General features: G+C 42.2%; 1 protein-coding gene across 5 annotated transcripts in view; it reads right to left on the bottom strand.

The window, feature by feature from the left end:
• Positions 1 to 14,196, bottom strand: part of LOC129818246 (LHFPL tetraspan subfamily member 2a protein-like) — a 76,855-nt gene that overhangs the window by 49,757 nt on the left and 12,902 nt on the right. Inside the window, exon 2 of one of the 5 annotated variants that reach the window (XM_055873998.1) lies at positions 5,695 to 5,881. The exons of the other annotated variants lie outside the window; for them this stretch is intronic. The gene's annotated coding sequence lies outside the window, so the exon portion shown is untranslated. The remainder of the gene's footprint in view (positions 1 to 5,694; positions 5,882 to 14,196) is intronic. 5 annotated transcript variants of the gene reach the window in all.

Below are 14,196 nucleotides of genomic sequence, written 5' to 3'. Positions count from 1 at the left end.
GTTTATTTGTCACATGCACAGGATACAGAAGGTGTAAACGGTACAGTGAAATGGTTACTTGCATAGTGGAGTCTTTTGTTTAGACATGTAGCTAGCTAGCTAAACAATGAACCATAATCCCAACTCATAACGTTACTACCCTGCATGAATCTGCAGGGAGCAAACCAGCCAGGTTCAATGTTAGCTAGCTAGCTAACATTAGGCTATAACTAGCAATGCAAACGGCTCTTAGATATGAATAATATTACAACACAGATCATACACGTAATGTTATCTAGTGAGCCAGCCAGCTAACATTAGCTAGCTAGCTAACAGTACGCTTTAACCTGTTGAGGATGGGGGCGCTGTTGTGACTATTTATGCTAATCGTGTAATTTTTGAAACGGCTTCCCACAAAGTTCTTGATCGTACAATATGCATATTATTATTATTATTGGATAGAAAACAGTCTATAGTTTCTATAGGAGTTGGAATTTTGTCTCTAAGTGGAACAGAGCCCATTCTACAGCAATTTCCCTGACATGGAGTCAGATTTCAGAAATTTTGGCCACTGTTCTGGAGTCAGTTAAAAGGGCACTGTTATTGCTATGACTATACGGACACTGCTTACGTCTTCCCCTGGATGCCTTTACGTGATGACGATTTGAATGGGGTCGATTGCGCGTTCACAGGCACTATAAATTAAAAAAACCTGTAGCTAGCAAGTCTTTTCTTGCTGCGTAATGCGCGTGGAGGACATCGACCCGCACTTGTTCCAAGCATTAGTGGAGGGAGTAATATTACTCTGGTCATGTTTCTACTCGTTATGGGAGGTAAAAACATCATAAGGTAGTTAATTTAAAGCGTTTTATAGCAATTTATATCCGTTTAGTGCGATTTTGGGACATTTATTTCTGAAACGCTGTGAATTGCTGGGAACGCTTCCAGTTCATCCCGAACGCAGTTGGCATTTCCACATGGCAAGAGGACAGCTTTCCACCAAAAGACGATTGGACCCAAGAAAGGATCCTTTGCCCAAGATACTGATGGAAGAACAGCTCAAAGTAGGACATTTTTATTATGATAAATCGTGTTTCTGTCGAAAAATGTTAGTGGCTTAGGACGCCATGTTTTTTGACGTAGCTTCGCTTGGCGCAAACTGTATTGAAAAGTAAGGATAATTTAAAAAATGTAATTCCGCGATTGTATTAAGAATTAAATTGTCTATCAATCCCTGTCCACCCTATATTTTTTAGTCACGTTTATGAGTATTTATGTATAAGAGTAGATCACTGTCTAAGTGGCGCAAGGACATTTTCTGACCAGCTGAGCTACATTTCACATTGTCTAACCATGATTTTGGTGGCTAAATATAAACATTTTCGATCAAACTCTATATGGATTGTGTAATATCATGTTACAGGAGTGTCATCTGAAGAATTCTGAGAAGGTTAGTGAAAAAATTAATATATTTTGCCGATGTTGACTTTTATCGCTCACTTTGGCTAGAATCAATGCTGGGCTGCTATGTGCTATGTGCTATGCTAATATAACGATTTATTGTGTTTTCGCTGTAAGACACTTAGAAAATCTGAAATATTGTCTGTATTCACAGGATCTGTGTCTTTCGATTCGTGTATGCTGTGTATTTTTACGAAATGTTTGATGATTAGTAAGTAGGTAAACACGTTGCTCTAAGTAGTTTTTCTATTCCATTTGTGACGGTGGGTGCAATTGTAACCTATGCCATCTACCTGAAATATGCACTTTTTTCTAACAAAACCTATCCCATACCATAAATATGTTATCAGACTGTCATCTGATGAGTTTTTTTCTTGGTTAGGGGCTATAAATATCTTAGTTTAGCCGAATTGGTGATAGCTACTGGTGTTGGTGGACAAATAAAAGATGGTGGATTATGCTAATGTGTTTTTAGGTAATAGATGTACATCTTTACATATTGTGTCTTCCCTGTAAAACATTTTAAAAATCGGACATGTTGGCTGGATTCACAAGATCTGTGTCTTTCATTAGCTGTATTGGACTTTAATGTGTGAAAGTTAAATATTTAAAAAAAATATTTTTTTTGAATTTCGCGGCACTGGTTTTTCAGTGGGGGTGGGGGGGGAGTGCCGCTAGCGGCACTCTCATCCTAGACAGGTTAAATATTTTTAAAAAATATTTTTTTTGAATTTCGCGGCACTGGTTTTTCAGTGGGGGTGGGGGGGGAGTGCCGCTAGCGGCACTCTCATCCTAGACAGGTTAACTTGCAATGAAAATGACTTTCTGACAAAATTTGAAATGTATAATATCTGAAAATGTAGCTAGCTAGACTCTCTTACCTGTATACATGGATGAACGATTCTCCCTCTCTGTCACGGTTGCCCTAGTTGCCTTCGGTTCTCCAGAAAGTGGAGAGCAACACTTTTGCAGTTCTACTAGAAAGGATTATCTACATATACTGACCAGCTCATGTTACAGACAGAAGTGTGCTACTTGGCAGCCCAATCCGACCTCATCTCTCGGCATATCCAGCCCATCCATTACCTCAGCCCATCCATTATCATGGCTAGTGGGAAGGTTCTTGTTTTTTCCGTGGCTAAACCAACAAGGCTCGTAATTTTATTTGTATTTACAGATGGCATACAAGTTTGTTATTTGGGCACATGAAAGTTTACATGTTCCAGAAGGCATTTCTGTCTAAAAATGATATTTACGTTCAAATGCCTCTCCTGTGAAGTAGTGACGCACGCGCGACATACGCCTAGTTTCCTGAAACGAGTCACAAATGGTATCCACGAGTTCATCTAACTCTGGGGAAGTAGATGAATGGCCTCATTGCTAAAATCCCGAAGTATCCCTTTAACTTCTTACGGCTGGATATGACAACAGCCAGTGAAAGTGCAGGGCGCCAAATTGAAAACAGAAATCTCATAATTAAAATTCCTCAGACATACAAGTATTTTACACCATTTTAAAGATACACTTATTGTTAATCCCACCACAGTGTCCGATTTCAAAAAGGCTTTTCGGCGAAAGCACCACAAACGATTATGTTAGGTCAGAGCCAAGTCACAGAAAAACACAGACATTTTTCCAGCCAAAGAGAGGAGTCACAAAAATCAGAAATAGATAGAATTAATCACTAACCTTTGATGATCTTCATCAGATGACACTCATAGGACTTCATGTTACACAATACATGTATGTTTTGTTCGATAAAGTTCATATTTATATAAAAAAATCTTAGTTTACATTGGCGCGTTATGTTCAGTAATGTTTTGCCTCCAAAACATCCGGTGATTTTGCAGAGCCACATCAATTTACAGAAATACTCATAAAAAAACATTGATAAAAGATACAAGTATTAAACATGGAACTTTAGATAAACTTCTCCTTAATGCAACCGCTGTGTCAGATTTCAAAAAAACTTTACGGAAAAAGCACACCATGCTATAATCTGAGTACAGCGCTCAGAGCCCAAATAAGACAAAGCTGTCCGCCATTTTTTGGAGTCAACAGACGTCAGAAATAGCATTATAAATATTCACTTACCTTTGATGATCTTCATCAGAATGCACTCCCAGGAATCCCAGTTCCACAATAAATGTTTGTTTTGTTCGATATAGTTCATAATTTATGTCCAAATACCTTTTTTTTCACGCGTTCAGTCCAGTAATCCACATTCATGACGCGCAGGTCAGACGAAAAGTCAAACAATTCCATTACAGATCGTAGAAACATGTCAAACGATGTATAGAATCAATCTTTAGGATGTTTTAACATAAATCTTCAATAATCTTTCAACTGGAGAATTCCTCTTACATCAGGCAGTGTCTTCAGAAATGCGATGGAAAGCAGGTCGCTCTCACGTAAGCGAGCATGTTCAGCTCGTGCCAGAGACCTGACTCAAAGAGCTCTCCTTCCCTCATTCGTCACAGTAGAAGCATCAAACAAGGTTCTAAAGACTGTTGACATCTAGTGGAAGCCTTAGGATGTGCAAAATGACCAATATCCCACTCTATATTGGATAGGCAAACCTACAAACCTCAGATTTCCCACTTCCTGGTTGGATTTTTTCTCAGGTTTTTGCCTGCCATATAAGTTCTGTTATACTCACAGACATCATTCAAACAGTTTTAGAAACTTCAGATTGTATCCACATCTAGTAATGATATGCATATCTTAGCCTCCGAGCCTGAGTAGCAGGCAGTTTACTCTGGGCACCTTTTCATCCAAGCTACTCAATACTGCCACCCAGCCATAGGAAGTTTTAACACATGAAACCTTTAGGGGTTGTGAAAAATGTGTTGCTATTTGCGATATTTGTGAAATGCTCTTTAAATAAAGTTTGATTTGATTATTCTGACTCCACTCTATGAGAAACACCTGCAGACATTGATGGGACAGTCACATTAAGTTAGCATGTTAAGCCACACTTCCACACACAAGCACAGACAGGTATACACTGTATATAAGAGAAATGCAGAGACGACAAACACAACCAATTATATTTCTGCAGAATAATAACCAAGCAATCCCTGGTCAGTTCTGTTGCATTTTGTTTCCACTCTGCAGACCAGCTTTTCTACATTTAACACACATTTTGTTTGGAGACCAGCATGAAGACCAGAGACCAGAGACTTTGAAAGCCTTTCCAGGAGCTCTTCAAAGAGACAATCAGAGGAAAAGGAAAAACCTTTGGGTTTGTGGTGCTGCTGCAGTTTCCGTTTTCGTATCAGAACTATCCATCTGCCTCAGCAAGAGAGAGAGAGAAAGTGGGACTGAGGCTATGTCACTCTTTGCTCCTACCTCAGGATGTGTGCTTTATATTAGGACTGCTCTACAGGAAAACATATACTTAATATTACTGGTCAATTGCACACAGGGTCCAACCGAAATTTGATTTCCGCTTTTAACCAAACCCCTCCGAAAGACACACATACATGTTTGGGAGAGGTGCAGGGGGCTGCCACACTGGGAACCCAGGGAGCTGTTGTGGGGGGTTAAGTGCCTTGTTCAGGGACACAACAGCAGGCAATGACATCTGGAATTTGATACCAGCAACCTTTGCCAACAGATTTTTCCAGTAGGACCCAGGATTCGAACTGGCAACACTCCAGTTGCTGGCTCACCTTTCTAACCGCTAGTCTACCTGCTCACCTCTCTAACCGCTAGTCTACCTGCCGCCTATACTGTCACTAAGTTACAGTCTCAACCGAGCAGCAAAAACAGAGGAACAAACCGGTTGTGAGAGGGAGATCGAACTCTGTCCCTTTAAAATGTCATCATCACATCCAAGAGCACTTAGTTGCCTCTGCAAAATAAACCCAGTTCTCCTGATGACACTCACGCCTTCACTTCACTGCTTTGGAACTTTGGCCATTAAGACAGAACACCAGCCGTAAAATACAAGGTGTGCAAAACCAACCTTAGGCAATACACACAACTCAATGATTAAACAAACACTCTCTAATTTCCTCACTGTCTTTATTGAGGTGTGTGTACATTGTATGTGTGTAAGTTGTATATATGCGTGCATTCGTGCACTGTACTTCTGTGTGTGGCTGGCTGGCATGTACCGTGTGTGTGTGTGTGTGTGTGTGTGTGTGTGTGTGTGTGTGTGTGTGTGTGTGTGTGTGTGTGTGTGTGTGTGTGTGTGTGTGTGTGTGTGTGTGTGTGTGTGTGTTGCCCGCAGACCACCAACGAACTCACAGAGACAGATGACGTCAACTTGCAGTGATTACTTTAATAGCTGAGTAGAGTAGAGGCTGTGGAGCAGCACAGAAGGCTGGACAGCATCAACCTAACCATGAGGACCTGTCTCTCTGTCTGTCTGCTCGGCCAGCTACAGATGTAGGATGTTCATTTGGAACCAGCTTGCTACAGCAGGAAAATAATCCTGCAACAACAGGAAATGTGAATTATTATGTGGATTATCATTAATGGACATTTTTTGTAGGGGTTTGTTGGAAACTGACTAATTGACTCGAGCATGTTAAGTATGTTTAAAAAAATTCACTGTCCTATAACACTGCCTTATATCTTAACATGTTTTATATCATTGTATTTTCATGTATGTCATTATATTTTCTTAATATGTTTCGTATCATTATATTTTCTTAAGATGTTGGATATCATCATTTCTTAGAATAGAAAGAAGTGTTCTCTCTGTGTATGAGAAGAGCAATTATGTAGTGGATTGACTCCCTAACATCAAGGCCTCTCCTGACTGATAAAGATACCAGTTGAGACATTTTTGGTTACGGCAAATCAAGTCTGACATTTTAAAGCAGAATTTACTAACTTTAAAAGCCTTTATAAACCTTGAATACACTACAAGTTTGAATTTCCTGTTTTGTGGGAAAATTCTCACCAACAAAAGAGTGATCAAATTAAGATCCTACATCTGTACTGCCTGATGTAAAATACCTGACCAGAAACACATCTGTAACAAAGACACAGCAACTTCCAGCAGCACACTACTCTATTGGCCAGTACAAGAGAAGATAATTATGAACTCAATGACTGGGGGCTTCTGATCAGTGTTCTGCTGTGTTGACTTAATTGTTCCAACAGAGAATGAGCTGAGTTTCCTGATTGCATGCAGCCAAGACAGGAGAACAGAGCAAAATACAACAGCAGAGGTACGCAAAGACACACACACACACACACACACACACACACACACACACACACACACACACACACACACACACACACACACACACACACACACACACACACACACACACACACACACACACACACACTGGTGAAGACATTTGGCCTGCTGATTTAAAGAGTGCTGTGAATGTGGGAATGGGGTGATTCATAATAACTTCATGATGTCTGTTTTCAGACAGACTTAAGATGGATCTATGATGCCTGGGAGTCAGAAAGAGACTACTGTGTTCTCTGACAGACTTAGCATAGAGACTAGAGGTCGACCGATTAATCGGAATGGCCGATTAATTAGGGCCGATTTCAAGTTTTCATAACAATCGGAAATCTGTATTTTTGGACACCTTTTATTTTATTTTTTACACCTTTATTTAACTAGGCAAGTCAGTTAAGAACACATTCTTATTTTCAATGACGGCCTAGGAACGGTGGGTTAACTGCCTTGTTCAGGGGCAGAACTACAGATTTTTACCTTATCAGCTCGGGGATTCGATTTTGCAACCTTCCGGTTACTAGTCCAACGCTCTAACCACCTGCCTTACATTGCACTCCACGAGGAGCCTGTTACCTGTTACGCGAGGGCAGCAAGAAGGAAAGGTAAGTTGCTAGCTAGCATTACAGGTATCTTATAAAAAACAATCAATCTTAACATAATCACTAGTTAACTACACATGGTTGATGATATTACTAGTTTATCTAGCGTGTCCTCCGTTGCATATAATCGATGCGCTGCCTGTTAATTTCTCATTGAATCACAGCCTACTTCGACAAACGGGTGATGATTTAACAAGCGCTTTTGCGAAAAAAGCACTGTCCTTGCACCAATGAACCTAACCATAAACATCAATGCCTTTCTTTAAAATCAATACACAAGTATATATTTTTAAACCTGCATATTTAGTTAATATTGCCTGCTAACATGAATTTCATATTATTAGGGAAATTGTGTCACTTCTCTTGCGTTCCGTGCAAGCAGTCAGGGTATATGCAGCAGTTTGGGCCGCCTGGCTCGTTGCGAACTGTGTGAAGTCCATTTATTCCTAACAAAGACCATAATTAATTTGCCAGAATTGTACATAATTATGACATAATATTGAAGGTTGTACAATGTAACAGCAATATTTAGACTTAGGGATGCCACCCGTTAGATAAAATACGGAACTGTTCCGTATTTCACTGAAAGAATAAACGTTTTGTTTTCGAAATGATAGTTTCCGGATTCGAACATATCAATGACCAAAGGCTCGTATTTCTTTGTGTTATTATGTTTTAATTAAGTCTATGATTTTATATTTGATAGAGCAGTCTGACTGAGCGATGGTAGGCAGCAGCAGGCTCGTAAGCATTCATTCAAACAGCACTTTTGTGCGTTTGACAGCAGCTCTTCGCTGTGCTTCAAGCATTGAGCTGTTTATGACTTCAAGCCTATCAACTCCCGAGATTAGGCTGGTGTAAACGATGTGAAATTGCTAGCTAGTTAGTGGGGTGCGCGCTAATAGCGTTTCAATCGGTGACGTCACTTGCTCTGAGACTTGGAGTAGTTGTTCCCCTTGCTCTGCAAGGGCCGCGGCTTTTGTGGAGCGATGGGTAACGATGCTTCGAGGGTGGCTGTTGTCGATGTGTTCCTGGTTTGAGCCCAGGTAGGAGCGAGGAGAGGGACAGAAGCTATACTGTTACACCGGCACTAAAGTGCCTATAAGAACATCCAATAGTCAAAGGTTTATGAAATACAAATGGTATAATAGAGAGAAATAGTCCTATAATTCCTATAATAACTACAACCTAAAACTTCTTACCTGGGAATATAGAAGACTCGTGTTAAAAGGAACCACCAGCTTTCATATGTTCTCATGTTCTGAGCAAGGAACTTAAATGTTAGCTTTTTTACATGGCACATATTGCACTTTTACTTTCTTCTCCAACACTTTTGTTTTTGCATTATTTAAACCAAATTGAACATGTTCCATTATTTATTTGAGGCTAAATTGATTTTATTGATGTATTATATTAACTATGGCTGAAAATGGCTGTAACGGGATCGATATGACAACAGCCAGTGAAAGTGCAGGGCGCCAAATTCAAACAACAGAAATCTCATAATTAAAATTCCTCAAACATACATGTATCTCATACCATTTTAAAGGTAATCTTGTTGTTAATCCCACCAAAGTGTCCGTTTTCAAATAGGCTTTTCAGCGAAAGCACCACAAACGATTATGTTAGGTCACCGCACAATCACAGACAAACACAGCCATTTTTCCAGCCAAAGACAGGAGTCACAAAAAGCAGAAATAGAGATAGAATTAATCACTAACCTTTGATGATCTTCATCAGATGACACTCATAGGACTTCATGTTACACAATACATATATGTTTTGTTCGATAAAGTTAATATTTATATACAAAAACCTCAGTTTACATTGGCGCCATGTTCAGAAATGCCTCCAAAATATCCAGAGAAATTGCAGAGAGCCACGTAACATAAATACTCATCGTAAACTTTGATGAAAGATACATGTTTTACATAGAATTAAAAATACACTTGTTCTTAATGCAACCGCTGTGTCAGATTTCAAAAAGCTTTACGGCAAAACACAATATTCAATAATTTGAAAACAGCGTTCAGCCACAAAAGCAAGCCATACAGTTACCCGCCAAATTATGCAGTCAACAAAACTCATAAAAAGCATTATAAATCTTCACTTACCTTTGCTGATCTTCGTTGGAATGCACTCCCAGGACTCCCACTTCCACAATAAATGTTTGTTTTGTTCGGTAATGTCCATCATTTATGTCCAAATAGCTACTTTTGTTAGCGCATTTGGTAAGCAAATCCAAAGTCACGAAGCGCGTTCACTAAAAGCTGACGAAATGTCCAAAAGTTCCGTAACAGTCAGTAGAAACATGTCAAACCATGTATTTAATTAATCTTTAGAATGTTTTTAACATAAATCTTGAATAATGTTCCAACCAGAGAATTACATTGACTTCAGATGAGCGATGGAACAGAGCTCCCTCTCATGTGAACGTGCATGGTTAGAGCATGGTCAGGTCATGGCAGACCTGACTAATTCCCCTCTCATTCGGGCCCCCTTCACAGTAGAGGCATCAGACAAAGTTCTACAGACTGTTGACATCGAGTGGAAGCCGTAGGAAGTGCAAACTCATCCATATATCGCTGTGATTTCAATAGGATCTTGGTTGAAAATCAACCAGCCTCATAATTCCCACTTCCTGTTTCGATTTTCTCTCAGGTTTTTGCCTGCCATATGAGTTCTGTTATACTCACAGACATCATTCAAACAGTTGTAGAAACTTCTGAGTGTTTTCTATCCAATATGAATAATAATATGCATATATTAGCAACTGGGACTGAGGAGCAGGCAGTTTAATATGGGCACCTCTGTGCACCTTTCATCCAAGCTACTCAATACTGCCCCTTCAGCCATAAGAAGGTAAAAGAAAAGTGTTCATTCAGTATTGTTGTGATTGTCATTACTACAAATACATTTAAAAAAAATTGGCCGATCAATCGGTATCGGCTTTTTTTGGTCATTATTACAAATACATTTTTTTAAATTGGCCGGATAATTGGTATTGGCGTTGAAAAATCATAAATCGGTCGACCTCTAATAGAGACTGGTGAGATATGTAGGTCACACACACACACACACACACACACACACACACACACACACACACACACACACACACACACACACACACACACACACACACACACACACACACACACACACACACACACGCACACACACACGCACACACACACGCACACACACACACACACACACACACACAAACACACACACACACGGCTAATAACAGTCTGGTAACAATGGGTGGGAGGTTAATACTCCTGGTCTGGACCTCGGCCAGGAGAAGACATCCGCTTTTGGACCAGAAACATGTTCTCCTTCCTCTCTTCCTTCCTGGTCCAGACCAATCCTATTTCTGTCCTTCCTGAGTATTGACTGTGATCAGTTTCTATTTTACAGAAGGAATTAAATACTTCTCAGCAGTATAGAAGCCACTCCTAGCCTCCCCCTTCAGTAACACAGGCCATTTTCCTCCAGGAATCTGATGACTTTACAATAACAAGGCTATAATGGAGCCTGTAATGTCTGTCTACAGAGCAGAGGATCACACAGTGTTTACAGAGAGGGGCGACAGCTAACTGCCTGCCACTAAAATCCTTTCTTTACAAACCCATAGAGACTAGAGGGAAAGCAGAGATATGGAGAGGGCTGGAAGAGAGGAAGAGGGAGAGATAAAAGGAGGGCTGAGGGAGATAGAGAGACAGAGCCAGACGAGCAGGAGACAGAAAGCGAGAGTGAAAAAGGTGAGGGTGGGTGGAGGGTGAGGGAGGACGGGGGATAGGGAAAAGGTGAGGGTGGGTTGGAGGGAGGAGGCTGAGAGAGAAAAGGCGAGGGCGGGGGAGGGTGGAGGCTGGAGGCTGAGAGACAAAAGGCGAGGGCGGGTGGAGAGAGGAGGCTGAGAGAGAAAAGGCGAGGGCAGGTGGAGGGAGGAGGCTGAGAGAGAAAAGGCGAGGGCAGGTGAAGGGAGGAGGCTGAGAGAGAAAAGGCGAGGGCGGGGGAGGGTGGGAGGCTGAGAGAGAAAAGGCGAGAGCAGGTGGAGGGAGGAGGCTGAGAGAGAAAAGGCGAGGGCAGGTGGAGGGTGGAGGCTGAGAGAGAAAAGGCGAGGGCAGGTGGAGGCTGAGAGAGAAAAGGCGACGGCAGTGAAGGGTGGAGGCTGAGAGAGAAAAGACGAGAGCGAGTGAAGGTAGGAGGGTGAGAACACCAGAGTGTAAGGTTCCAGACTGGGAACTCTGGGAGATGGATCACAGATGTCTGACGTTCACTGCCGCCCCTCGGCTGTGCAGGATAATTGTGAGACAAAGCATCTCCCTCCCCCTCCGACCCCTCTTTCACTACCTCTCTGCATTTTTAAGCCCCTCTACCTTCTTCCTTTCCCTCTCTACTTTCCCTCGCTGCTTTCTCTCTCTCTTTATTCTTTCTCTCTCCTTCTCATGCTTCTCTCTATTCTTTCTCTATCCTCCCTCTATCTTCTCTCACTTTCTCTAATGACAGCAAACACAGATCCCTTATCTTCTGCAATCAGCCTGGATAACTGCAGCATACAAGCACATGAGTCTTCCATCTCTAAAGGTAACCCTACGCAAACAAACACCCTGTCTCAAGACCAGCCTCCTTGAGGAAGAGGCAACCATATGCAAGCAGCAAGCATTGTGAAGAAGCCTGTGTAAAACCCCTTAGTAACAGAAGAGGCGATTAGAACCAGACAGAGTGAGAGATAACAAGACAGAGATAGTCCTCCTTACTCAGACAGGGAACAGCAGCACTCTATTACCTGAGGCAATATGTAAGCACTTCTGATGGCTGCAGATAGCAGCATGCACACACACAGTCTGAGGTTGCAGATACACTACATCACCAAAAGTATGTGGACACCCCTTCAAATTAGTTGATTTGGCTATTTCAGCCACACCCGTTGCTGAGAGGTGTATAAAATCTAGCACACAGCCATGCAATCTCCATAGACAGTACCGTCATACGATGTCACCTTTCCAACAAGTCAGTTTGCCAAATTTCTTCCTTGCTAGAGCTGCCCTGGTAAACTGTAAGTTCTTTTATTGTGAAGTGGAAATGTCTAGGAGCAACAATGGCTCAGCCGCAAAGTGGTAGGCCACACAAGCTCACAGAACGGGACTGCCGAGTGCTGAAGCGCACAGCTCGTAAAAATTGTCTGTCCTCGGTTGCAACAACAACTGTTTGTTTGGAGCTTCATGAAATGGGTTTCCATGGCCGAGCAGACACACGCAAGCCTAAGATCACCATGCGCAATGCCAAGCGTAGGCTGGAGTGGTGTAAAGCTCCCCGCCATTGGACTCTGGAGCAGAGGAAACGCGTTCTTTGGAGTGATGAATCACGCTTCACCATGTGACAGTTCGATGGACAAATCTGGGTTTGGCGGATGCCGGAAAACGCTACCTGCCCGAATGCATAGTGCCAACTGTAAAGTTTGGTGGAGGAGGAATAATGGTCTGGGGCTGTTTTTCACGGTTCGGGCCCTTTAGTTCCAGTGAAGGGAAATCTTCACTCTACAGCATACATTGACATTCTAGATGATTCTGTGCTTCCAACTTTGTGGCAACAGTTTGCGGAAGGCCCTTTCCTGTTTCAGCATGATAATGCCCCCGTGCACAAAGCGAAGTCGATACAGAAATTGTTTGTCGAGATCAGTGTGAAAGAAATTGACTGGCCTGCACAGAGCCCAGACCCCAACCCCATCGGACACCTTCGAGATGAACTGGAACGCCGACTGCGAGCGAGGACTAATATCAGTGCCCAACCTCACTAATGCTCTTGTGGCTGAATCGAAGCAAGTCCCCGCAACAATGTTCCAACATCTAGTGGAAAGCCTTCGAGGTTGTTATAGCAGCAAAAGGGGTACTAACTCCATATTAATGCACATGATTGATTTTGGAATTAAATGTTTGACGAACAGGTGTCCATGTACTTTTGGTCATGTAGTATATCTTTGAGCCAGCCAACAGGCCGGCCCACTGAACTAATGTAGCCTCCCAAGAAGCCTCCCTGACATAAGTAGACCAGGTTTAAAGACAATGGAAAAGGGAGGGAGGGAGGTGAGCTGGAGGTGAAGCTGAAACTGTGTCAGTTCTTTCAGTGTTTGTTTACTTACTGAAAGTGTGTCAGTGTCCAGCTGCCCGTACAACACCTGAGATTTCATCAAACAGGATACATCTGCTGATTAGGAGAGGAGAGGCAGTGTGGTGGTGAGATAACTGCTTTGGCAAATTCCAGCTAAACATATGAGTGAGAGGGATATGAGTTCTAGGGGCCTTGGGACACAGTGGTGTTTTATGTGGGTTTAACTAGACTTATGGCCATTGCTAACAATCAGACTGCATCTGTCTCTGTCTGTGCAGCATTGTCTGTCTCTTAAAATCTCCCAGTTTGTCCTTGGGCAGTCTGACATGAAGAATTAGAGACAATAAAAACTAATTTTATTGAATCATATTAGGCATGGTCATGTGTGAGTGCATGTAAGTGTACGTGTGTATGTGTGTGTGTGTCTCTAGTCCTCTGGTATTATAACGCTATATCTCGCCCCTGTCCGGTCCAGTGTGAGTGCTCTCCAGTCGCCTGGAGCAGCAGGAGCAGCAGCCAACCCTGGAGACTCTTTCTCTCAACTACAAATCCATTCACAGCTGCACACACCATTAAGATAACCCTATACATTACATACATTACACAGAAAGAGCCTGGTACACACCATTACTCTGACCTGTACACAGAGAGAGCCTAGTACACCCCATTAACCTGGCCTATATACAGAGAGGCCTGGTACACCCCATTACCCTGGCCTACACACAGAGAGACCTGATACACACCATTACTCTGGCCTATACACAGAGAGACCTGCTACATACCATTACCCTGGCCTACACACAGAGAGACCTGATACACACC

This window comes from Salvelinus fontinalis, chromosome 21 (genome assembly GCF_029448725.1).
Source record: "Salvelinus fontinalis isolate EN_2023a chromosome 21, ASM2944872v1, whole genome shotgun sequence".
Taxonomy (NCBI): Eukaryota; Metazoa; Chordata; class Actinopteri; order Salmoniformes; family Salmonidae; genus Salvelinus; species Salvelinus fontinalis.
This window is presented reverse-complemented; position numbering and strand designations above follow the sequence as displayed.